The 27,848-nt window shown below is 38.0% G+C and overlaps 1 protein-coding gene across 1 annotated transcript in view; it reads right to left on the bottom strand.

Moving 5' to 3' along the window:
- The window catches only part of PLCB4 (phospholipase C beta 4), a 184,070-nt gene that overhangs the window by 143,859 nt on the left and 12,363 nt on the right, over positions 1–27,848 (bottom strand). Inside the window, exon 2 of the mRNA XM_062490623.1 lies at positions 20,367–20,426. The gene's annotated coding sequence lies outside the window, so the exon portion shown is untranslated. The remainder of the gene's footprint in view (positions 1–20,366; positions 20,427–27,848) is intronic.

The raw sequence follows: 27,848 nt of genomic DNA, 5'->3' as shown, positions 1-27,848 counted from the left end.
CAAAACTTCAGCTGTGTAACTTCAGCTCTGTCCTAAAGCCTCCCTTTCATCCAGAGGAACACAAAAGTCAAACAAGGTACGTTCTGCAGTTCTCAATCAACTTCCTCAGCAGTGCCTGAGCTGAGTTAATCACTGGGAAGGTACAGCTGAATGACCTGAACCACAGAACAAACTCTCCCTGCCTCTAGAAAAGCCTTTTGTTGCAAGTTGGGGAGGTTATCAGCAAAGACTGCGCCAGCTCTTCCTCCTCTACAATGGTAATGACCACTTGGTGACTGCAGTTACAGTTCATATTTCTTTTGTATTTCTTACTTATGTAAACTATGATACATCAGTTTATCACTGAATTTCCACCTTAACGTAGCATATTTTTAAAACGTGTGGCAGAATTTGAATTCTAAAAATCAAAGTTTAAAAAACAAAGTGATACAAAACCAAAATCAAGCCATCCCTTCACAGCAGGAAAGGGAGGCGTAAAGAAAAATAATCCATCATACATTTCATTTTACATTAAACAGCAAAACACAGAGTCAGTGGAGTAAAGATGAGAGAAGATGGAGATTGCAGTAGTCCTTTTAAAAGGTATGACTTAAAAGCTTTTTCAGACTTATTCAATTTTTTAATTTAGCTCATAGTTAAAAGAAGAGATAAAAATTGCTGCATACTCCTTCATTTCCCAAATGTTCCTCATTGACTAACAGAAGGTTTATCTCTATTTTCATAAACACAGGCTCCTTAACAAAGCCCAAAAGTGAGACTGACAACAGTTTTCCACACACTGAGCTTATTAAATTCTGATTCAGCAAAAGCAGACACAGGAATAAATTCAGGAAAGCTGTTATTCACACTGCCATTAATGAAAACAGTCCCACAAATAATACTTCTTGACATTTAACAAATCAAATCCTCTCCCTGTAAAATCATCCATTGAACAAAATAAAATTAAAGGCCTATTTTTAAAACCTCTGAGGGCAATGAAATACTTTAGGTTTTGATGTTAGCGAGACTAATTAGTATTTATTTATTTTAAAAAACAATAAACTGCTGTGAACTCTAATCTGGGAAAAAACAGTGCTTTTCTCGAAGGGCAGAAAACTAAACATTCATCAACTTGAGTTGAAGTAACTCCACTATAAAAGAAATGTATTGAGAAAGATCTCTTTGTCCTCTTCCTATAGCCTACAGATAAGGAAAATGCAGGAATACGGCTGGGCAAGCTTGAACAATGCCCTAATAAATATTCATACAGCATTTGTGCTGCAGTACATATGGCTGGATATGGCTGTCACAAACCTTGACCTCTGTTCTCTTTTAAACCTTAAATTGACAGTAAAGGTGTTTATAGTGTACATTACTACATTTAACAAATCAAAAAGATAATCGCTTATTAGCATGCTATCAGAAAAGTTTGGGTTTTTTTACTCAGAAAGCATGAAAACAGCTGATGTATCCAAGAGAAATATCTTAGTACAAAGAAATCTGAAGCAAATCTTAGCAAGGCAAACAAATAAATACAATAAAATATACAAATAAACCTCTGTGGTTGTCTAATAAATATTAAGCATGTCTCAGAGGTCTGTATTTTCATTATTATACAAGTTTATATGTTTAAAAGTAGTAATTTTAAATAATCCTATTATTTAAACCTTAATTGAGCTGGGCTATATAAGACAGCATCTGAATAATGCAAACCAGTCACTATTCATACTTACAAGGCACAATTTTTCCATGAATCACCTCTGCTGAGTTCCCAAACTAAAATAGAAAACTGTATCTCATTAACACTGGCAAACTTCCATGCCTTCTCAACTTTCCACAATTTAAACTACCAATATGGAAAGAAAAAACAAAAAACCCCATATAATAAACTAAAATTAATCTTCAGTTTCGCAGTAAAAAATACTACAGCTCATGACCAAAACACTATCCTTTAAAGCCTGTACTAAAATTTACTGGAAAAGTGAAAGATCAAAACTGTTCTTTACATAAAGCTGTGTGGTAGCACCAGGATAAGAGGTTTAATACTTGCTAACACCTCAAAGCATATTCCTGTGCTGGAATATGCTGCTCCCTCCCATATCCATTTTCTCCTCTTTCTCTTTGTTTCAGCTATTAAACAGAAAAACTACTCACAAATCATTACAAATGCATGGGCAGAATAGACAAAATTACCACCTCCTTGCACTGAGCTATTTCTCACCCCATCTTCTGGCATCTGGGGCAACCTAGCTATAAAAAAAAATTTCTCACATTTTCCTCAGGCAATACATCTCTATCCCAGCCTTTTGTTTTCAATTTGCTACCAAAAATTTTCCCCAAACTTGATTCAGTTCAATTGCTTTCCCAATTCTACACCCCAATGGAGTAGGAAGGGGAATAACACAAAGAAATAGGACAAAACATGCACCACACTAAGGCAGCAGGACACTGTATTTTTAAGAGCTAATTTAATTAATCTCACCCCCCAGTATCTGGTGTCTTCAACTTCCATCCAAACTGTTATTCTAGCAAGGAGGAATTTCCTTACATTTAGATGCAGTGTAAAAGTAATGTTATTTTTATCATGACTTTTCATGGAGCTTTACGTGACCTGGACAAAACATCAGAAACAAGAACATTACTGATCTGAAAGCAAGTAACAAAACAAATCCAAGAAAATTCCTTTTACTGTGCTCTCCCTATTCCTCCCTCAGTAAGCCATTTAATTTTATTATTTCATTCTTCTATTTTTTTAAAACATACTTCTCTCTCCTAGGACTTGGTAACCTTTAAACAGATCTCCACCACAAGTGAAATGGGAACACGCCTGACTGACTATTCAAGAGAAAAAGTGGAGCTATAATTTACAGAGCACTGTCTAATGCACAAAGTAAACTGGGGAAAGACAAAAAATACCTTTGTTTATTTTGTGGTCGCCTTCTGATAAATATACAGGGCAAAGCTGAAAGCTACCAGTTGGAAGGTGACTTACAGTGTGTTAAATGTTACTGAGGAGAAATAAAAGGTTTCATCACTTTGGTCTGAAACATGACTGGCTTCCTAGGTTGTGTAGTTTTCCAGAAAACCATGGCTAGATCATGTCTGTCTCAGCCCCTCCAGCCAGTGAGGCTGTGCATGGAATCCACACCACACCTTCTGACCAGGATACTTCTCCAAAGTCACGTGGCAATTCCTGAAAAACCAAGGTGTTTTATAAAAAATGTCAATGCCAGTAAGTTTTCGCTCAAGCTCGATTTTCATGTGCCTAACCCCCAATTTCCCACGGAAGGAAACCTGCCCAGTGTCCTCCGGCACCCACAAAATGCTTCAGTGATGCCTCTCAGTCTAGGACAGGCGCATCCTGGCCCCCAGCTGGATTCAGCAGCTCCAAAAGGGAGAGCTCCCCTCAGTCCCTGAACATGGAGAACTCGATCTTGAAACTATTAAAAATAGAAATTGGAATTATTGCATTAAATTCTCCTCAGACTACTTTTATTCTAAAATGGAACAGCTACTTGTTTTCTGTTTGGATATTTTGGTGGGTTTTTCTTTTTTGTTCCTTGTTGCCTAAAGATTGGATTTTCCTGTATTCCAGAAGGGTGCATGCATATAACTATATACAAGTCCCCATGTTTAATTATTATTTTATGTTTTTTATACCTTTATTTTATAAATAATTTTGAATATGTTATTTACAGTTACATATTCTATATACCCATATGAATGGGTGCTGTTTGCAGGTAAGACATACACAGAGATGATACAGGTAGATAAAACAAAATGTTTTGTATAGTTTTCCCTCTCCCTCCTAGAATGAAGCATTTGTAATTCATCTGGGCAACATACTACTTACCCAACTTAAGGCAGTAGGGCAGGAAATCAAACCAAGGTGGGAGTTATTTACTTTTTAGAACCTTTTTTTTCAATGTATAGCATGTATTTCATTGTTGAGGTTTTTCTGAGATAGAGTGGCATTAGGAAAAAAGAAAATATTGTAGCCACATATACTCTAGAACATTTTGTTGGGTTTTTTATTGGTTTAAGTATTACAGACACTTGTGTGGAAGAGTTGGCATTTTTGCTTGTATCCACAAGCACAAAGGTGAATGTCAGTCCAATAGATGCATTTACTTAAAAATAAGTAAATACCAAGAACATAAGGCTTCTTTCTCATTGACTGCCTTTACTGTGCACACTGGATTAACGTGGAGCACATTTGTATGGTTAGAGCTTTTACTTTCCTTAAGCCATAAGCAAAGAAATAGCATGAGAAAGGATTTTTAGACAAAGCCTTAGTGACTGCAGATCAGCAGCCAGGTAGGAAGCAGCAATGAGAGCTGAGCCAATGAACCAAAGTTTTACCAGACTTCCACCCTTCTCTCCCCTTCTGTAGGCAAAGCTGGTTGATACACACTACAATTAACTGAAAGAACATTTTGATTTGTATTTTAAAATCTAAAAAAAAATAAAAAATCAAAAAAAGAAGAAAAGAAGAAAAAATATTGAGTTCTAAAATGGTTCAGCTTTATTTCCTCTACCAGTTTTATGAATCTTTTTGCCACCTCCTGGTTGTCTTTTTGTACTTTCACAAAATAAAACCAAATCCAGCTATTACAGCGCAGCTGTGGGAAATATTCCACTGCCACTGAGATAAAGAGCCTCCCTGAGTTCATTCTGCAGGTTTGCCTCTGGCACATTGCGTGGTCTGTCTGCCTCCGAGGCTCAGTCTCTCTTTCTGAGATAATAGCCTGACATTTCACTGCACTTTACTCCCTTTGATCCCAAGATACAGCATTTGCTGTATTTGTCTTTGAAAATAAGGCCTGAATAATAAATTCCTGAAAATTACGTTCAAATCATGGCTAATCTGCAATCAGCTCCTTGGAACTACTTTGAGGTAAATAATCCCCAGCCTTCATACTACCCAAATACAGAGGTATTTGACGCAGCTGCCATCACCCCTTGCCTTCACTCTGCCAAACTCTCATCTCTTCCCCACCTTCTCTCAGGACCACCTTCTCTTTGCCTCCCTTGTAGTTCCTGATTCCTGGCTGCTGTGTGGAAGTGACCCTTCAGCACTGACCTGCTTTTCCTTTGATTGATAGGGAGCCTGCCAGGGGCAGCTGCCTGCAGGCTAATGGTACTGGGCTAGAGATTTGCCGATTTTTGGTACTCAAGTTACTCGTGTCTCAGTTCTTATGTTGCACAAGTGCAAGGGAGGCTCTCCTTTGCTGTAAAAGAAACCATCAGTTATGTCACAACCTCTGGAAAGCCAAATCACTTCATCTTTGCTGGCAGGAATACAGCTGTAGCAGCATGAAAAGGGAAGAAAAATGTCTTTTCCCAAGGAAAGTGACTTTTCTGCATCACACCACTAATGCTGTTTTCCTCAGGATAAAGAATGAAGCACAGACTTTGGATAGCAGTATAAAATTGAATAGTGTTTTTTCCAGGCACAGAAAGCTCCTTCCTGCCCGAGGTGACAGCAGCCTCTGGACCATGAGCCAAGTGGGAATAGTGCCCTTCCTGCAGCTGAGACAGTGTGAGCCCAGCAGCATCACACTCTGAATCACACCACTGATGACAACGTGATACACAACACAAAACCGAGGGGTTTAGCAGTCCCATACACAATCTAAGCTCCCATCATTTTATTTATTTGTATTTCTTTAATAAAATTAACATTAAAATGCTTTCATGGAGAAGTCAATTCCTTGGGTGGTCATGCATAAAACTCACAAATTCAGGCATGTATAATTTCACTCTCTCCTACATTGTACTACAATATCCATGGATAAGGGAACACTACCAAGATAAGAAAAAAATCCATCCTTTACTTAGTATCCATACTGAGACTACCTTAAATTGTCTTGTATTAAAACATTTATTCAAGTCATTCAGCTGCCCTGCTCAGTGTTAGGTTTTGACATATCACAGCTCTCATTTGACAGCAAATCAAATGCAAGCTACTTCTTTTCCCTGAAGATGTGTTGCTCAAGAGAGGATTTTATTCTGTAGCCTGTAAGTGCCCTAGAATTGATATGTATATGTTAATGGAACAGTATATAAAGTCACCTCAAAGGCAATTGCTTTAAAATTGTAAACCCCTACAGATGGGATGTAGGATGACAAGTTAATTTAAAATTAGATATAGTGCACATCTGATAATTGAGAGAAGTGGGAGGAGGGGGAAGAAGGTTACATATTTGAAAAGGTGAATCCCTCCTTTATGAGAGGAGGAGAGGAAGGAAATCCACAACCACACTAACAAGGATTTCCAAACAGCTGCACAGGCTGGGGATGGGTGTTTTGATGTCTGCTATTGCTGCAGACTATTTCAACCTATGACAATTACCACTTGTGGGATGCCACTACTGTGCAGGATGAAACATAGTAACAAAGGGAAATTGGAGATTTAGCTTTCAATTGTCAGACATGAGCACTACTTTGAGGAACAACTCAAAGTACAGCTAGAAACAGAGACAATGAGCAGAAAACACAGACACTGATGCTTCTATTTTAATAACAGTTCTAATTGGTGACATTCAATTATTAATAGTCAGCTCCATGTTTCTGTTGTGCCAGGAGCACTTGAGGGACTCTGAAGATAAGAGCTGCCATCCTGCCCTTGGAAGTACTTTGTCTTAAAAATTCCTTGGGAAAATGCCTGTGAAATCTCTCTCACACACAGTGTGAGCATCATGCAAGTGAGGATATAAACCAAATAAACCAAACCCTGTAGGGTACAGCAATACGCACAGGTGGGCCCCGTTCCCAGCTCCCGAGGCTCCAGCATTTTGCCTGTTGATTTACAAGACACCCATGTCCATTCTGAGACCTGACATGAGAATTGCAACTGCAGATGTGTACATACACATATTAAAGCACAAACACTGAGAAAGCAAATATGCAAACTGGACAGGACATCCCTAGGGATCTTTAATGACTGAAGGAAAAGCAGAAACAGCAGTTAATCTCAACTCTAAAACAAAGTAATGAAAAAATACCATAAAAACTATACATGCAGCTCACAGAAAACAACAAGCAACTCTGACTCAGCATGGCTGAAATAAAATCTAAATCATATCTCTGTACTGCCCTTTTCCCACTTTTACAGAAGAGTCAGCCTAAAAGCACAAGGATGTAAAAATGCTCTAGTTTGGCAAAATAAATCACATTCCATAAGAGACCTATTATTAGCTTTGTCACTGTTCCATTTGTCTTCAATGTCTTTTCTAATAAAACCTAGAAGAATGAAGGGCAATATAACTATTTCTAAATCTCTATGTAAACAAAAAAAGGAATGTGCCTGTTTATTTTTTAGTACAGAACTAAACATCACATCAATGATAAATTATTTAGGGAGCAGGCTGTGCTCATGCTGACCTTACCTGCCACTGACGGAGAATTTTCCATCCACACCAAACTGGGAAAAGCTTACATGACACAAAGTTGATTTTTATAGTATCAGACAAATTTACATGTCTTTCTAAATGAAAAGGATGCAACAAACCTTATGGCCAGCCTCCAAGAGGTTTTTGTCTTCTCCTGCATTATAAGGGAGAACTTTTAAGTGCTGCCAAATGAAGCTTTTAAGAAATCATACTTTGGAACTACTGAAATACTGTGGAAACCATCAGCCACTGAATCACACTCCCTTTATGCTAACAACTGAGCAGCCACAGCTCCTTCTGTTAGATAAGCCTAAACTACACATTTTCTTCCATATTAGCCAAATATTATTTGGTAAAACTTTCCAGCTTTTCCTCTCTGATTACTAAATATCCTTCAGCCTCACAATATTCAAGGAGCCTCTGTGGAAAAAGCATATCCTATTCTTTGATGCTGCTGTAGAAGAAAAGGGAAACTGAGGTAAGAAGAGAGAGATGTTTGTACCTCTCAGCAAAGAAAGAAAGGGCAAAGGGAATGGTAGGAGCATCACAGTAACCCCCAGGACCCTTATCCACACACAAAACTCAGATGCACATCTGAGATGCTGTGGACTTGAGGAAAAAACAGATCATGGCACACTAACACATTTATATGTATTTATATACACTCTCACACCATGTAAAATCTTTCTTCCTATGATCTACATAAAGAGAGTCTTTGCAGACCAGCATTTAATCCTTCCATCAGTAAGGATACACAAGTTTCACTTCCAGCCCTTCTTTACCTGTCATACTCACACATATATGCACCTGAACTTGAGACAACCCACTCAGAGATTTCAGAGCTCTCCATTTTAGGTTTGAAGTGTCCTGGTTTGAGTTATTTTCAAGAAACATTAATTATTAGCACAAAAAAAAATTAAAAAACATATTTCCTTCTTCTGTACAAAATGGTACATGCCATGGTTAGATTTTTCATCCCAATCACTTGTATGTTGAATATCAGCACAAAACTCAAAATAAAGGGGTATAAGATACAAGGGTTCCCCTTTCACACCCTTTAGCTGTCATGAAAAATGCTGTTTCTATGGTACTTTTCTGGGTGTGGAATGTCTCTTTTTATGTCTCCAGAAACAAAATATTTTCAAACATACATAGTGCTTTGGACTTTTGAAGGAACTCTGTGTTTTGCTGACCTTTAATTTAGTTCTGAAGGCTGACTGTTGTGGTCCAACACGTCTACCCCAGCGACTCCAGAAGATGTGTATCTACACACTGTTCTACCCTGCTATTCAGCAATTCTGCAGGAAAGCTTTAATTCACTGTCCCCTGGGTGTGGTCTGCAACATCTCCCATAATTCAAAAAGTAAATTAATACAGTATGGGAAAGCACCTCACTGCAAAAGGGCTAAACAACTATCATGTAACAGCAGTGGACAGCATATGGTAAAAAAAGGAAAGAAGAATCCATTTGTGATGGAAAGCACATTATCCATGACAAGGCCAAGAACTACTTCCAGTAGCATCAGTCCAGTGGTAACCTATAATTACCTTTTAATTCATTTTAACTTCCACAGCCAGTAGGCAGAGCTGGTGAAATCCTGGCATCCCAAACTAGAAGAGCAATGCTTCCATTTACATTAAAAGAAGATCAGAAATTTCATCTGTTGTCACAGTAGCAAAAAGAAGGGACCACATGATTTGCTTGGTTCAACAGGGTGTAGAAATTCTAACTTGCTTCACTTTGTATTGGAACTCATTAGAGAAGCCACAGGGGAGGAACTTCTCTTTGTCCTTCTGCACATGCATGGAAAGGGAAAAAACCTCCTTTGCCACCTTAGAAGAAGACATAAAACAGGTTTCTCAATCACTGGTGTTTTCTGTTACAGGGCAAATTAAGGGTTTTCTTAAACAAAAGCAGGTTATAAATATTTCTTCTCATACAAGCCAAATGGAGAAGAGAACAGCAAGACTATCTGCAGCCATCCTAAATCCAAGGTAAGATCTTGAGACACTTTTCTTAATATCTTTCAAGAAATGGAAATATTAATTTGGCGTGTTAGAGTCACACACCCCCCCTGCCCATTACCACAGTACTGTGTTCTACCACAGTTTTCATATTTGTTTGCTGATTGATAAACAAAACTTTGCCACTTTTTGAAATTACTCAGTACAACTGGAGTGGGAATGGCAACGGCAACAATTGCCTGGTTAAAGAACTAGCTACTTGTTAAGAAAATCATCACTGTTATTGACCAGCACCACTTTTCTGATGCTCTGCTTTCCTATATCAGTACAAGATATGAACATGAGACACTCAACACCAAAATCAAGCATTTCAACCACAACCTGTCACAAGGAGCTGCAAGACTTTGTGAAAGAAACCTGATCATATCAACAGTTACCAATTAAGTTAATAAATTGAAGTGACTCATGGGAAAGAAAGGTGAAAAGAAAAACAACAAGCAAAGAAAAACCCTCAAAACCATCACAATGGAAACTTATACAGCTTCTTTCTTGGAGCCTGTTAATGCAACTAGAAAAACTGGTCCCACTGATGTTAGCAGGCTATACAGCAAACTCATGATCTTTATATTTTACATCAGGGGAAACTCAAGTGATATAAAATGTTATTAGTGCCTGTGAAGTGTCCTGGCTGAAAAGCTGTCCAGGGATTAGAATAATTAAAAACTATTCAGGCTCTGCCCCTTAAATCTGATTCTACTCCAATAAAACCATTCAATTTTTTCCTTCAACTGTGAGAAGGATTTGGCCTTAAATTACAATACTCTGATAGCTAAATTTACAGAATTAGCAATACCCTGAAAATGTAAAACCGCAGAGAGAAAAGAGAGCTCATAAAAAATAAACCTTATGGGATTGTCAATTAAGATATTTTAGCTCCCCAACTTAAAATAAATGGAAAATATGCCATATGAACCTCTGTAGATATTCAATCATTTTATTTTTATTATATTGAGACCCATAATTGTACCTGGAAGGAAGGAAAAACTGGATCACTTTGTCCCCATTGGTCTAGAAGCACAAGTACCATCAGGAGACATACCTGACTCTCTGGCAGAGTGAGCAGTGATGAGACCTGCATTAGCAAAGCTTCAGATGGAAAAAAAAAATAATTAGGACAGTCATAAAAATTTCAGAGGATTCAATTGTTCACACAGCTATGGAATAAAATTCTCACTATTCTGAACATTTAACGAAACCATAGCCGAGTAAGGAACGCAGTGTGCACCTAATCAAATATAAATACTGCCATGTACTTCACTACATATGTTGAATAAAACTACTTTTGGACCCTAATTTTACCTTCTGTTGTGTGCCACATATTCCAGACTTAGGGTTTGTTCTGGAAAACATGTTTTGGACTGTACCATGAAGTCTGCAGTAGGCTATGAAAAACAGAATCCTCCATGGAATCACATGTGTATGAGTTCTACCAGGTAAGTTTGATAAATTTGCCTTTATCCCTTCCTCACAACATTTGCATAGAAATAATCTCCTAGGTAAAAACTGCTTGACTGGAGTTAATGACCCCTCACTGAATGGAGGTGTTTAAGTTGAAGAAGAGTAATTTACCTGTGGAGAGAACTTGTATATAAAAAATAAAAACAGCTGAGACAGAGTCTTTGCACTTAGTATTAACCATTTATCACAACTGACAATGGAAAAATAAAGAAATGCCAAAAGAGAAATGATTATTCCATGGAGGATGAAACCAAGACTGAAGTTTAAAGTCTACCAACAGCCTGCTCCTGTCCTCTTTATTTACACGTGTGGTCAACTGCACCAGAACACACTCAATACAGAAATGTTTGTGCAAGAAAGGCCTTGCTGGCAATGCTGCTTGAAAAATTGTCCTAAAGGAACATTTCTGTGAGAGACATTTTATGAAGGCAGTCTTGCTATAGCCCTAATCACTGCAAGCAGCAAAACAACACCTCCAGTAAATCAGAAGCAGCAGCTTTCCTAGTGCAGCCCATAGAATCAGGGTAAGCAAATTTCTAATAGCCTCCTATTTCAGTGCCAGGCTTGTCAATATTCCCCATTTACAACTGCTCTAAAAGGAGTAATAAACCATCTGCATCTCTGTTTAAGTAAAGCTTACAGAAAACACTTCACTGGAAAAGGGACAATAGTTTCAAGCAAAGAATGCAATGAAAAATATTTCTACACTTTAAAAACCCTGTGAGATGAATGAATCTGAGCTTTTATTTCATTGCCTTTTATATCTTCTCAAAATACCTTACAAACCCCACATAGAGCCAGACCTCAAAGTGGAGCTGACACAGTGCAGCAAACATTTTGTTTACCAGAGACATTTATAATTCAATTTGCAGACATTTGCAAATGTTAGCTTTCAGACTGCTCTCCTAATGGGTTCTTTAACAACTCAAGAGATGCACAGGAGCTGTGGATGTATTAGGATAATCACTCTCAGGAGTAAATCATTCCATCTAGCCTTTTAGTAACGTTTTAGCCTCAAAATGACAAACAGAAAAAGCCATTTCAAGCAAGACAGACTCCTAGTTCCAAAGAAATCTCTCTGGTGGATATGTTACACAAGTAAGAAAACCCAGTATCCAATAATTTCTAACTAATTGTATCCTGAAGATTTGTTGTGACATTTGGAAAACCTCTGGATGGTTTAGTTACTCTGATATTTGGTGTTGAGTGCAGATATGCAATATCCCTCAAAGGAAACAATGGATTTTCTTCCTTTTTTTGGCAGGTAAAAAGTAAAATTTAAATTTAATTTGCAGTAAAATTTTCATTTTGAAGAGGGTTTTTAAATAACTCTTCATATTTCCTACCAAGTTATTAGTTTAAATTACTTCAGCAATCTAGCAAAAGAATCAGTCTGTTAGAATTGTTGTCAAATTCCAAATACAACTTGCGGACAACTCCAAATGTCAACACATGCTACACACCAGGCAACCATGGGATCATTAAAAAAAAAAAAACTCCTTCAGTGTGAAGAGGAACAAAATGCTTTTAAAAAGAATTCTTCATAAAAACCCTCAAAAATCCTGACTGAAACCCACCCAACATTGCAAGATCCTCAAGCAAGTAAGAGAGTTCAGGTACAAACTTCCAAACCTAGAGAGAAGGCAGATAACTTTTTTCACCTTTATGTAAAGTGTCAAAATGTAATATTAATTCTTTCCATTCTCAGAAAATCTAAAGAGGACTACCAAGCTATTAAACCTTCTGGAGGATCATTTGTGGTATGAGTTATTAGCATAATTGGGGGCACACTTTATTCTGACCTTTGCAAAACTTTCATTTCCCAAATGTGATAGATACAAAGTGCTTTTATAATGCCAATAACGATTATTTCCTATGGGAAACTGCCAATTATAAGTTGGTGAAAAATGCTATATCAGATGTACATTGAGAAAATGAACACACCTACCAACAGTCAGACTAATTAAAGCCATTCTTCAAATATTAATAAAGATTTTCCCTTCCATGAAATACAACCTGTACATTTTAGTCCAGCTCTATCCTTGTCAGGTCATTCTTTCAACAATAATAAATGTTTGATTTGTGGTTAAATACAGCATTTCTGCTGTATTTTTTCCCCTGGCAGTAAATCAACATGTGGGAAGCTGTTTTAACTTTTAACATTTGACTCAAAATCACATTGTTTATATCAAGTCACATCAATTGCTAGCAAAAGTACTCAAGATAAGGAAACAAACTTCATGTTCTGGTCACAATTCTTAAAGAGAAAAAAAAAAAAGCCACATCAAAGATAAGCAATAAGCTGTCAAAGAGCTTGGGGTTTAGGTTTATAATATTGACTCCAGCACCTTCTGCTGCGGCCACAGATACAACAGGCAGTGGCTTCAATGGCATCATCTCTTGCTCTAGTGTCACCTGCTGTCTTGTGTCACCTGCTGCCAGCTCGTGTGAACTGCCAGGAAAAGAAGGGACAGGGAAGGCACAGCCAAGCCAAAGCTGCTGAACACACTTACTGGCAGAGGACATGACAACCACTCTCCCAGCAATACACCATCACTTTCACAGCAAATTCAGCGCAAATTAACACAGGAAAGAGGAGTATTAAAACTGATTCCAGATTATATGTGACACCAGAAGAGCATCCATGTCGATGCATCAGTGATAAACAGAGGAAAGCCTCTGATTTCCTTCAAAATATGCACCTGGAAATGGCCTCAAACTGCTTAACATTTTAAAAGGGTAAACTTTCCAGTTTGCCAACTGTGTGTAAGTACAACTTAAAAAGAAAAAAGATTCTATGAAATCCAGGCAACAAATTCTTAAATTAAGACATGAAGAAAAGGGCCAAAGGAAAAATAATTTTAAATCACAGAAGTTTATTTGTCAGATTTTTCAGAACATCTAGCTAGTTGCTTACTACATCCTTGGCACAAAAGCAGACCATAAAGGCCTGCAGAGAAAAAGGAATCCTGCTAGTTCTCAGGCAGACAGAAAAGACTTGTAGACAGACTTGTATGGCCAAATGTTCACAATCAGGAGCTGGACACACTTATGTGAACATCTGATATAATGAGGTAATTGAAACCTCCACTTTACAAGGGAGGAATCTGATCGTCAGGGCATTTATAAAAACACCCACTGCAAACCAAGGATAAATGGTCGAAGTCTTCCAAGTGTACAAAAATGTACAAATGCCCAAGAAACAGGTGCTGCAGATCTTGAAAAAAGCAGTTTTTACATCAACACAAGAAATACTTGCAGTATCTACAGTAGTTGCAGAGACATCCTCCAGCTGTTAACCCAGACTGCAAAAGATCTCATAATGATCATGTTTATGATCCAAATTCTCTGTCTGGTACAGATCAAAGAGCAAAAAGTGCAGTTATGAAATCTAAGTAGATTTGCTTGCTACTTTTCATTCTAATGTTTAACAAGTCTTACTAATTTTGAGAGGAAGAAACAACAGTTAAAACATAAGCAACTGAAAAGTGGCATGCGTGTTGTTAAGCAATAAACATTTCCTATTTATCTGTCTTTCCTCTTTGGGTACAGAAAATAACTTAGACAGCAGTCTCATCACTCCACATACTGTACCTTTCAAAACTTGGCACAGCACCTCTTACACATTGTGTTTCAGATCAAACAGCTCAATACATGCTTCAGAGATCTGGCAGCAGTTCTTTTGGGAGTTATTTCCTACTTTTTTGGCTTATGCAACCTGTCAAGCTTGGAAAATTTACACTTAGTAGATCCCAAATATGTACATAGAGAAAGAGGAAATCATAATAACCACAATTATAAATGAAGGTTTGAATGTCAATTTGATTTGCCACACGTATTTCCATTGCCTCCACGAAATCATTCTGATGTGGAAGAGCACATGCCACCTTCTCAGCCTGCAGTTTTTACAGGTACTGTGATCAAAAGGGATTTGTTTGGGTAAGCAGCTGCAGTGGGACACACATATACACACACACTCCCTGGTCTCTACTGCAATACTCCCTTCAAGAGCAAAATTACAACAGATAAGAAATGAACAGCAGAACAAAAGCAAGCTCTGAGAGAGCCAGAAGATACTGAGAAGTTTTGCCTTTGATTAGCATCTGTTTACAGATTTATTTTTTTTTACATTCAACCAAACATTGCTCCTCCATATCAGACCACAAAAGCAGCTACAGCAAACATCCCTCTGAATTTTTCCATAATTTCACAATTTAAAGTAGTCAAAAATAATGGAAGAAAAATCCTTTCAAAATACAATGCATTCTTTGGCAATAACTTAGCAATTTTCCTTTTCGGCTTTGCCAGAAAACAGTAAGGGTTAAAGATGAATGCACTATTCATGTGACATAAGAAGACACATCAGTTTAAAAGTGAGCATCCAACAGGCCAGTAATCTTGCTGTATCAATAGTAGGTCTTGGCAGACAGTTTCAACAGGGGAAGAGAGTTAGAAAAGAATAAAATATTTTGTCCAAACTCAGCTGTGCATGACCTCTTGCTTTCTTTCCCACCACGTAGGTATTTCCTGTATCTGACAGTTTTATTATGACATTTCCCACTTTTGCTACCTTGCTTCCTTTATCTTGCAGCTCTCCCCATACTTTTCAGACCATCCTGCTTATTTTTTCACTCTTCATTTCTCTCATAATTGGCCCCTGTTGAAGACAGTGGCAAAAAATCCCACGGATCCATCTGCAGTGGCATCCCTCGGGAATATGTGAATGTCACTCACCATCTCTGCCACCACTGCCCTCCAGCTTTGGGTAGGTTGAAAAACAAGAAAGGGAAGAGTTTCTTTACTTCACTCCCTTCTACTCCACTCTCTGTTTCCAGACACACTCCTGCTGGTTAACTACAGCAGATTCTTGTGCTCTGCTTTGCTCCTGGATCCAATAAAATCCAAGAAAACAACCAGATAAAAGAAAAGAAGGGGGAGAGGGGAAGCCATAAAGAGCCCCAATACATCCTAGACAGCTGAACCTGCACAGAACAAAAGGGTTTGCAAGAACCTCACTTCCTTCAGGTTTTACTGAGGCCAAACAGTACATGGTGCCACTTTGTGTCTCTCATTTTCTGACCTGTTCTTCCCATACTCTGCACTTTTGGATACAATATCAGGTCTTCACATATTTTAGAAGAAGAAGATTTAACTTCAGGCATTGATGAAATAGAAATTTTGAATAAAACAACGCCATGACTTAGTTCTTTACATAAACTTTTCAAAAAACAGCAAATAATCTTTCCTTTCTGGGGAATGGCAGATAAATCTTTCAGGGGTCAGTTTTACAAAGTAGTCACTAAAAGAAAAGTACAGACAAAGAAAACAACCTTTCTCAGCCTAAGACAACTCCTGTCGTAAACAACTAAAATTTACAGGAGCCAAGGGTTGTTTCCTCCCTTTTTCTGCATTAGAATGTCTGATGATTCAGGCGTGGTTTCAGACAGACCTACCACAGACCAGTTTGAGGCAGCAGTCTGGTAAACTTTGGAATCCTCTCCAGAAATCCACCAGTCACTCATTCTTTCACCATTAACTTTTGCTCTGGCAGAAAAAAATGAAAACTGACTCATATTAAAAAAAAAATATATATATCACAGAATTATGGAAAACGTTTGGTTGGAAACAGCCTTTAAATGTCATCTAATCCTGCAATGAGCATGGACATCTTCAACTAGACCAGGTTACTCAGAGACCAACCCAGCCCAACCCTGAATGCTTCCAGGCATGGGGCACCCACAGTCTAACTGGGAAACCTGTTCCAGTTTTTCACCATCCTCATCACAAAAAAAATTCTTCCTTACATCTCACCTAAATATACCCAGTTTCAGTTCAAGGCCATTACCCCTTGTCCTGTCACAAAGCCTACTAAAAAGTGTCTTCATCTTGTTATCACTTGCTTTTTAGCTCCAAGAGCTCTGCCTCCTCACTAAACCAGCAATCTTTCTCAGGCTGAGACCTTTGTCACTACATACATTTTCTACCACTTCCATGCTCACCTCTCTCACATAAATGTCCCCACAATGCTGGATTTTGCTGCAATTAAACAGAACGGTCTTCCAAAGGAGAGCATGAAGACAACAACGTGATCACAAGCAGCAGGGAATATTTGGAAAACAATACTTCATCTGGATGCAGTAAGATTCATTTATTTTTCTTTTGCTTCTCTATTTTTGTTTTATACTGTTGACTCCAAGTTTTAATGACCAAAGATATTTTAAGCATTCCTGACCTAGAAATGTGCTAAGAATAAGAGAACTTTATTATAAAGAAAACATTGGCCATCTTAAGGGAAACTCAGTGTACACCCCACCTTAGTAAGCTATGCATGTTGCTTATGAACAGCAGGTAAGTTTTCAGACCTAAAGGAACTCAATTTCCAGAAGACACAGATAACATGGATAAATAATCAGATAGGCTGTAGGATTCAATGGACCTAATTAAAAGAACAGTTGGGGGTTTCATGGCTAAAATGGATGCAAAAAATCCAGCTCAAGTAGAAAGTACCCCCACAAAATATATTAATTGTTGCGTTTTCAGGGGCAGGAAGAAGATATCCAGTGGAGGCACAGCCTAAAGTTAAGAGTGAAATCCTCTTTATTTTGACAACAGCAATCTGAGCAAATGGCTTTGCTCTCTAACAAAAAGGGCAACTTTTCTTTATTCTCGCCCATATAAACTTCCGTCTGGGACCAGTTGCCATGATCCTTATAATGACCAGGCAGCAAATACTTCGGGACTAAAACTCATCCTAAATTATGCTTAGTAGGTGTGAGAGTTCCACCCTGGCACAAGAAAAACAAGTGCAATATATTTCTGTGATTGCAGCAGGTAGATTACACAGAGAGAATTAATCAAACTTGGCCAAGGAATGCTGCTCTTAGCTCCCCAACTCAGAGATACAGTGACACACAAGTACCCACAGGAGCACAGGTAATTTAATCAAAAATGCAAATGCCAAATATTTAGACTCTGTCCTTCACAAAAATGTCTGCAGTTCTGTGAATGTATCACAGAGATCTTATTTCACCTCCATGAAAATTAACTATGAAGTGTTGATGAATAAAATCAATGAGCTGTGATGAACACTGCATTGTTTTAAATTATTATTCCAATCAGGAATGCCCAGTGAACATCATGCCCGGTTTTACATTACAAACTTGAACAGGGATTCAGCCCTCCCTCCTTTCAACAGTGTTGGAAACCCTCTATTTAAACGACCTTCTTTGGCTAGCTTTCTCTTCAGCTCAACCTCTTTCAGACTAGGAGAGGGGTCAAAGTTCCTGCAGCTCCTGATTATTCAATAACATGACTAATGCTCTCCTAAGGGGAACATGATTGCAGGTAAATGATGTGTTATGATAAAGGCACCATCTCCCATTTGCACAGCCCTGTCCTCCCACCCACCACTATGTAAACAGAATAAACCTTTAAGGATGCACTGCCTGACCTCATCTCCTGAAGAAACACTGCCTGGAATCACACTGTAATGAAACACAGGAGAGCACAGAATGGTCCCATTTAATCTTTAACAATGTGATATTTTAACCGGCTTCTACCCAGTAAACCTCTCCCAGGCATCCTCAATGCAACCAATATTAACTGCAGCATGCTGTTCACAGACCCTAAAACTAGCTGTACAAATTGTGCCTGCCTGGGGCTATTTTGTTTTGTTATTGAGCCAAGTTCTCTTCATATTTATTTGATCTAAAAATTCAGAAGTTCTGAAATTTGCAGTTCGTTTTTTCACAAAGTTTTTGAAGTCTTTGACTTTCAGGATGGTGTGTAAAGCCTATGGCATATCCTTCTTCATGCTATGTTCAAATGGTTAAAGAGAAGATCCAGTGGAAAATGAAAAGCAACATCCCTAACTTCCTTTACTAACTCCAAAGGGGCTTCTTCCTCTAATATTTACTCTTATTTTGAAAACATCAAATGTAACAGACACTCTAGCTAAACTCATTCATCTCCTAGTCCTTTATTAATGTTAACAAATGAACCAATAATTCTGCCATTAATGGGAAGTCATTCTAAGTCACTTACTAGTAAGATTTCTGCTGCTGCACCTGGATAAGAAGTCAGCCCTATATGTAGACCATTGCTCTACAAAGATATTTACAGAAGTTTCTACTTTCCAAGAAGGTTATTTCTGGGCAATGTAGGCTTATTTTTTTCTTTTTAAATTATTTTAAACTGTACTTGTGCCCACAGAAGAATTATTTTTATCAGTTACAAATAAACAAACCAACTGTGACAGAACACCAGGTCACAGTGCAACAGATTCCCAAATGCTTGTGGCATACACAACATGGATAAGCCAACAATCCAGGAGTGAAAAACAAGGAGAACAAATCTGTTTTAGTCACTAATGCCAAGGTAGGATAGGTAGAGCACTGCCTACAACCTTTGTACCATTACTTCTAATTCTACAATACCAGATATAAACCACAGCCACATCTTTTGGTGTCAAAGACCTTTTCTGCAATGAAATTTTCCTACTAAAGATCCCTTTAGAGCAGATCCATCAGCAACTGGAATCCTCATCTGAGATTTTTCACATGATCTCATGTCAGACGACATCAGAGAATTCTCATATGAATTTAAGTGTGGTTTTAGATGAACAACAAAAAGCAAATCCACCATCTCATCATTATCACTCCCAAAAATTTCAGTAAGAAGAGTAGTGCATGAGGTCTGTGCCCTGCTCTGCACCTGTGCAGTAGGGCAGGAATCAAAGAACTCATCTAAGATAAGCTTGAGGTCTCAGTCAGGATTACGATTAGAAACTAACATTTGCCACAACAACTTTTTTGAGCCTGCTCAAGGCCTGGATTGCTAAAGCAACTGGAATTTTGTGCCTGGTGCTTCTAGAGGAAAAGTAGTTTTCACACAGCAGAAGCCAATAGGGTAAGAATCCTTTATGCCAGTGGGATGGATAAAACTTTACTCAGCTTAGGAAGAGAACATAAATTGGTATGCGAGTGACCCATCCCTGAGTACTTTAAAAAAACCTAAAAAACTTGTTCTCCACAAATATAAGGTGTGAAGAATCTGCTGGAACACAGAGACACCAGAACTTAAATGGACTTTGCAGCTGTTTAGGAATGGTTATCACTGGAGTTTATTTGGCCTGAGGGGGGGACACACAAAAGAACAATTTCTACACATCCATACTTTCCAGGATGTTAGACTTCAAAAAGATGAGGCCTCTGAGAACTTTGAGTACCGTCATCTGCCTGTGTCTGATCAAACTCACACATACACACTTCCTTAATGTCAGGATATCTGGTTTCAGGAGAGTGCACCATCCTCTGAATTTGCAGTTATAACCTAAATTTCTACTAAGTTCTCTCTTCTCAAGAACCCCAACTGCTGCTTTCCCAGGACACATTTTTCATTCTACTGATATGAACAGAGCAGCAGTGCAACAGTAAACCATATTTTAAACATGAAGTAGATAATCTAGTAAAAAACAGAATTAAAATGCTAAAAGAACAAAAAAAAACATACCTTTAGAAAATCAGAAATTTTTCCATAGAAATTCACATTGTAGAAAATGTCTTCCTTTCCCTTAAAAAAAAAAAAAAGAAAGAAAATCCTTAACTGTGCATATTCATATTTAATTACCTAATAAAATCACAGTAAACTACTTGAAGATCTTCTTTTCTGCCCAGAAATAATTTGTCCTTATGGATCAGAATATTTACACCATAGCAAACAAATACTGAATGCTCAGTGAATTTTTGTTTGAAGTTCAATTTATTTTGAAATTCCTGTTATTTAAGCAGAAGCATCATAGCTGCAGGTCATACAAACACACTGTACCCATTCTTCCAAGCATTTAAAACTAGAAAGCAACACAATGGAGACCAAGGATGGATCAGCATGTCAGGAGCAGGGAAAATAAAGTATTTTTTTTTGAGACATATAATCAGGTGTCTTTATCATCCCAGCTTTGGGTAAAATGTAAATTATGCCATTGTTATTAGTGCTAGAATGTATATCCTCCATTGCTTTTGTCAGCAGTTTGGAAAGATGAGAGCATCCACTTTTGTCTTTCCCCATCTTTGGAGGGGAAGGGGCAGCACAAGGCCATCCAACACTTCTATGCCTCTGAGCAGTACAAGTGGGCAGGGCTGCTTTGGTGGTGTTACTTTTCACCCCTCTTTTTTTTCAAATGCACAAACACAATTGATTTACACCTGTAAGACATGTGAGACCTTAAAATGGATATGAGCACAACAGCCCCTCAAGCAAGCAAAGCAGCAGGTTTACACAAACAAGAATGAAAATTACAAAAGAGTGCACAAAAATGAAATAAAATCCCAACTCAGATTAGAAATCCGTGTTTTATAAGAGACAATATTTTATAAAAAAAAAGTGTCTTCAGAATTATTGAAAATAATATGAAATTGACTGTTGCTTTTTCAAATGAATTTCTATCAAGAGCTCCTACACATTAGATCAGAGGCTGTAGTTTTCTCTCTTCCATCAAGCTTCATCTTTCTTCTTTTATAGAAAAAATAAATTGAAGCCTAAAGTTGAGAACATCTCAGTATGCACTAGGTGCATGGGCAGAATTAAATTTAACCTGGTGCTCTTCAGCTTTACGAGGTTTAAGTTTTATAAAAGAAAAAAAAAGAAAGAAGGAAAAAAAAAAAAGAAAGAAGGAAAAAAAAAAAAGAAGGAAAAAAAAAAAGAAAGAAGGAAAAAAAAAAGAAAGAAGAAAAAAAAAAGAAAGAAGGAAAAAAAAAAAAGAAAGAAGGAAAAAAAAAAATCTCAGTATTAGAAACAGATTGTAGAAAACAAAGTGTCTCAGCCAAGGGAAGCCAGAGCATGTTGTGGGTCTAGCATTTGCTTTGAGAACTCATGGTACATAAAACACCCTGAGAATGAGACCAGAGGGACAGAGAACCACAGCAATCACAATTACAGCAATAAAGGCAGTTAAAGAATATAGTTTCCTCTTCTGTTGAATCCTCCCAAAGTTGCCAAAAACGTCTATTAAAACAGAAGTTGTTCCAAATCATAAATAGCAATGCTGAGAGGATGATGGCTGCATACTTTGTTCTCATTAAATATTGACAGCACACTCTTCTAGTAAGAGACTACACAGTTAGGGGTTTTTATTTTTTTTTTTAATGCCTCAAACTCTCTCATTTTTCTGGTGCACTTTCAAACTGACCTCAGCAGCTCATAATTACATGACAAGATATCACTGGGTCTCCAGGACTCCACAGCTTCACACAAAAACATCCTTACACTTACTTCTGGGTCAGCTAGAGCCAACTTTATGCTAAAATAAACTCCTGTTCAAAACACATCCCTGCTGAGAAAACAAAGACATGACAAGGATGTTTTCAAGTACAGAAATTACTCTGTTAGTCTGCAGCAAGAGATACACCTCAGACATTTTTGCTCTCTTGCAGATTGCAGTCAGATTTCCACAGGGTTACATCAGTGTCGGATCCAGCCCAGCTCCACTGGAATCAGGAACATCCCACCATCCCTAATGCACATACCAGAAACAGAACCTGCTTCCCAACTGGTTTTAATCATCTACAGCTTTCTGGGCAGAATTGCCACTGGGCCCTGAAATTTCTCATGTTCCATGTAAACACATGAGTACAATCTCATAAATTTAATGAAGAAAATCAGTTTCTTTTTAGTTATGCAAATACCAAAAATCTCTTTTCACCAGTTAAGTATTTCTTCAGAAGCTTGTTTGTGTCCAAAATCTCCAGTGGCCCTTTCAGCAAGACTGTAAATTCTTTGAAGGAAACACTTAGAGCCAGAGTGAAGCCTCACTTACAGAAACACTGAGCCATTTGTAGTTCCCAGTAACAGGACAGCTGATGGAGGAATGGACAGTGGCTGTAGCCTCAGGTTTGCCCTTCATTCCAGAGCTGGGTGTAAAGGCTAAAATACAAAAACCCTACAATTTTCATTTTCTCATTTTTGAAAGAGAAATAATTCAAAATATTTTTTAAAAAAGCAAATAAACTGGTCCTAAGTACCTTCATGTCTGTTTTGTTTTGGTTTTTTTTTTTTTTTTGTAAAGGATCTTTGATTTGATGTCCCTTGCTTTCTGAACACCTGACCAGATATCACAGGATTTCAGCTGTACCTGAGCACCAAGGCAGGTGTAGAGGCATCAAATTCTGATGTGCTCAGTGTTCATTCTGGCCACTACTGTTCAGTAAAGGACAATGTGTTTCTTCACTTGTCACCTGGCCTTTCCTGTCACCTCAAATACACCCCATGGATTTCCCCTCTCTTCATGACTTAACCCCCTTATAACCTACCAAGAGAGCATGTACTTTTGCAAAAGAACCAGTTAAATCATAATAATCCTTCAAAAGGATGGATGACTTTCCTCAAGACTCTGGGCTTGTCAACAGATTTTTTTTTTATTTTCAAGAAAGTTTTTATCCATAGGGATCCATCATTCAAGGTTCTGTTTCACCTGTCACTCTGAAGTGAGTGAGAGAATGACCTGATAGGAGCACACTTCTGCAAGTCTATGACTTTCCCATTGATGGACATTTGGTTAAGATAATCACCTCCTTCAGCTACCCAGTGTATTACTTTAGAATTCCAATAAGGACCTTTTGCCTCATTCTAATTGGAAGTGAAGCACAAGTACCCAATTTAGAAAAGACCATTAGAGTCTTAATTTAAACATGACAATTTTAGTCTGTCAATATACTGAAATGATCATTACCTACCAAACCTTCACTCATTTTGTGTTGAAAAGGAACTTCAACTATAGCTCATTAGTTAATTTTAGACACAAAACTGTTAAAACTGTTAACATTTTTCAGACATTAATTGCTTGCATATCCCTAATCTGGATGTGTAGTTTCTACAAAGGTTCTTTCTTTCTTTGTATTTTTTTCCAGGATCTAGGAGTAAAGGAAAAAAAAAAAAACAAAAACAAAAAAACCCCACAAAATAATAATAAAAAAAAAAAAAAACACAAAAAAACCCCCAAAACACAAAGCAACAGAAGAGGCAAACACACAAAGCAAAAGGAAAACCTGAAAAATTCCCTGTCATTCTTGCACTTGGGGGCAGGAAACCACACTGAGTGAAGTGGTGCCAGCACTCTGCCTCCCACCAGCTCCTGCCTTCCACGGGCCAGGCTGCTCCAGCAAGGGCCTTGCTGCCACATCGCTCACTCTCCTGTGAGGCTTCTGAGAAAGCCCAGCTCCTTCCTGGAGAGGAGCCTTGCCAGGGACATCAGTCTGTTGCTGCTGACACACTCCATACATAATTTGGTGGCTTCCTGCTCGAGGCATTACATAATTTGAGCCTCTGGCATATCTTTCTGGAACATTTTGTGTACTCACCCACAGGATCAGCAGCATCTTCAGCTACCAGATAGCTGTGCACCTTTTCTGCACTGATTCTGACCTGGATGGCACTGACTACAGGCACAGATGGCCGTTTATCCAAAGTAAATAAAAACTTGACAGTATGACTCCCAAGGCAGACAAAAGAAGCAGGAAACCACACAGTTAAACACAATTAATGGTCATAGGAATACCACGATGGAAATCACTTTCATAAACCACAGAATTCTACCAAGAGCAATTGCATTCAGCTTCACTAAGTCAGGAACTTATTAATCAGAGAGAGCACACCACCTCCTACTACTACCACATACAACCCATCCTTAAAGTCCTAAATCTGCCTCCAGCCATGAAATCCTGAGTCGAGAGAGTTCTTGATTTGGGATCAATGTGCATATAACTAAATTGAAAGATAAAATCACTCCCCGATGTTTGCTGAGCAAAATTCAGGATACTGCCCTCCTGAAACAGGCAGGCTATTTTCACAGAGATGTCAAGTACTTGGAGCCCAGAGATTCCATTACACGAAAAGCATATCAATTGATCATAAAGTGCACCCTCCAAAATGATGTGTAGATAATAGAATCTTTTAGACCTTTTTCTACAGAAAATTAGTTATATTTATATGATAAACCCCACATAATTTAAGCCAAGCAATAAACAACAGCAGCACTTGTGCAATAGAGAGCACTTATTACAAACTCTTACCAGTATGCAAATGTAATAGCACCAAGAAACACAATCTGCAATTTGACTCAGAGAATTTCAGCGTGTCTTGGATGTAATTATATTCTATCCTACAGCTCCTGCAGGGAATTTTACCTATGGTTTAGGAAAGTTTTTTGTTTTTTTGGGGGGAGGGAAAAAAGATGTCCTCAATTTTTAGTTGCCTAGAGTAATTCTCTGGAACCAAAATCATCATGCTGCAATTTAAGAGGTTTTCAATCTATGAAATTATTCACTGCTGATGACAGCATTAACAATCCAAGACTTCATATACAGCATTACAAAGAATCCAGGTCAGTTATGGGTAAATGCTTTTTAGTCGGCTCGGGCCAATGAAATTTAGTATTATCATAAAAATTTGCACTCCAGCCAAAAGTAAAGTTGAAGGGTACCTCACTTAAGATCAAACAGAAGAGAGAGGAAGGAGCAGGCCTAGACTCCAACATGGAAAGTGGACAGCCAGTGCAGCAGGTGACAAGATGGGAAGAGGATGGATACTCCTTTCAGGCCAGAAAGCCAGCAGCTGCCAGCACTTCATATCACTAAGATAAAATTTGATGTCTCCAGGCAAAGTTCAGCATCATCACATAAATCCTACTGCAGCTTAATCATTCTTTTTGGGATGTACTCTGTGTTCCAGAAACTGGGAGCCTGCTCCTTGCCAATCTCGCTCTAAAATGTAGGCCAGCAGCTCTAACATTACATGTTGTGCTCTATGCTTTTTTATCCCAATCCTCCACAACAGCAAGAGAAAGGGATTAAGCAGCATTATTTTCCCCCCTGAATATTTACTGAGATAATTACATACCAAGCTATAATACAAGATTATTTTGCACCATGCAAAATAACACGGAACATTATTTTATGGAAACCTCTTGGTCCCATCACTCTTGGGAGATTACATGGCTGATCATGCTGGGCATGTTCCTCCAGAAAAGTTTAACAGCAAACTCTTCCAAATGTACCAAATAGATGCACTCATCTTCCTCACACAATCTTTTTTTTTTTTTTTTTTTTGGCAATCATATTTTTTTAATTATTTCATAAAACATTATTAATGACTAAAGCCATCTGTGTTTCTACAGAACACTCCTTTCCATCCTTTCTCTCCTTCCTACTGGGCTGCACAGTGAAGAGTTTTTTTACTTACAACCGCTTTTATGCCAGCAGATGTTACGCCACACAAAACCACTTTGCTGCAAGTTCAAGAAGAAAGTGGTGGGAAGAAGTTTACATAACCAGACATCATCAACAAAAGCAAGAGAGCCTGGCAAACCTCAGGCCGTAGTCATTTAATTCACACAAATCTCTCTTCTCCTTTCTCACTCTGCTTTCCAATTTATTTTAATTCCATAGGAGGATCTGACTGGTAGTCACTCCATAATGCACTGCAAGGTTTAAATGCCAGCAGCTTTTCTTGTCTTGACAAAATATACAGAGCTGAAATTTAATTACAACCAGCTCAGACGCACTTTTGTTTTGCTTCTACCCACCTGGAACACATAGCCCGTTTAAAGTAAACATGTTTAGTCACTGGATAATATGAAGTATAAAAGAAAAGTTACACTGTAATAAACAGAGATACATTTCAAAACAATTTTGATTTCTTATCGCTGTACCTGGCTGCAACCAGCTAGCGGAAAGTGGCATTACTGTGATGGAAATAGTGTGGTATTTCAATGCAAGAAAGTAAACATATTCTCTCAGATACTAGCACAGGAGTTGAAATACACCCAAGAAAACCATTTGCATTATCGGTGTGCATTATTTTGCCCTAACGTTTTGACACTGAGTTTAAACATTAAGCTGGGAGTACAATGCCTCTTTTTTAAACTAATGAATTTTCTTGGGGCAAAATCTGATATGGCCAGCCAGATTTCCTGAAAGCTAGTTTCTCAAAAGTGTGGGGGGGGGGGGGGGGAAGAAAAAAAAAAAAGATGCATCAATTTAATTTTGATTTGTCCAGTAAACAGATCAAAGCATTGCAGTTCTGCAGAGGAGGTTTACAAAGCCTCTTTGTGCAAACATCCTGGGCCTGATGCTGCCAGCTGCACTGAAGCAAATCTCATCTGATGTCAGCCAGTGCTGGTTGTGCTACATTGTCCAATGCAAAAATTTACACTTTAAAGAGAAGCCAAAATCTTTGAAGTCCCACTTGATCAAAAATTATTAAAACATGGAGCTTGAATTTTTAGGCTGATCTTAACCACATGCAATTGGAAATGTTTCACGCTTCTGTTGCTTATATACCAAAAAACTGTGTTCACCTCTAGGCTCCTCCTATTCCAGAGCAATCAATTCTTTGGGTGAAGGAGCATTTTTAACAAATATGTACAATGCCTAAAAGAGAATTTCCAGAACCACTATTAGATCACTGAGAGCTGCAAGGCTGCAAAGTGTAAATAATTTTTAGCATAGCTGAAACATCTTTCCAGATCTATGCTTTGTAAGATCGCAGTTTCTGCCCAGCCCCTTCTATTCCTTTTCCCATCCAACTGTGCAGTTGAGCTTCTTCAGGGTTTGTTGTTTGGTGCCTTTTCACAGAACACAGAGAAAGAGGGAAGAAAAAGAAATTTAAAAACCCACATAAATTAGTTTTTAGATGTTTAGTAGTAGGCCTGATATCTGCAGCTACTTCGATTATTTGCAAAAGAAATTTTATTTTTTTTTTATCCATATGGTTTTCACTTGAGTGTCCCTTTAACTCAGCTTTGCTGATTCAGACTACGTCCATACCATTGCCAAAGCAATTTTTAAAAAAAGGTGTTCCTGAGTTATTTTCTGACTTAAAAGATACACAGGCAAACCTCAAACTTAGGAACAACACCAAGAAGCACATTGTCATTTCTGCTGCAAGACTGCTGTGAATGTCCATATCCAAAAAATTGCTTGATAAATATCCTATAACACT

This window comes from Cinclus cinclus, chromosome 3, assembly GCF_963662255.1.
Source record: "Cinclus cinclus chromosome 3, bCinCin1.1, whole genome shotgun sequence".
Taxonomy (NCBI): Eukaryota; Metazoa; Chordata; class Aves; order Passeriformes; family Cinclidae; genus Cinclus; species Cinclus cinclus.
This window is presented reverse-complemented; position numbering and strand designations above follow the sequence as displayed.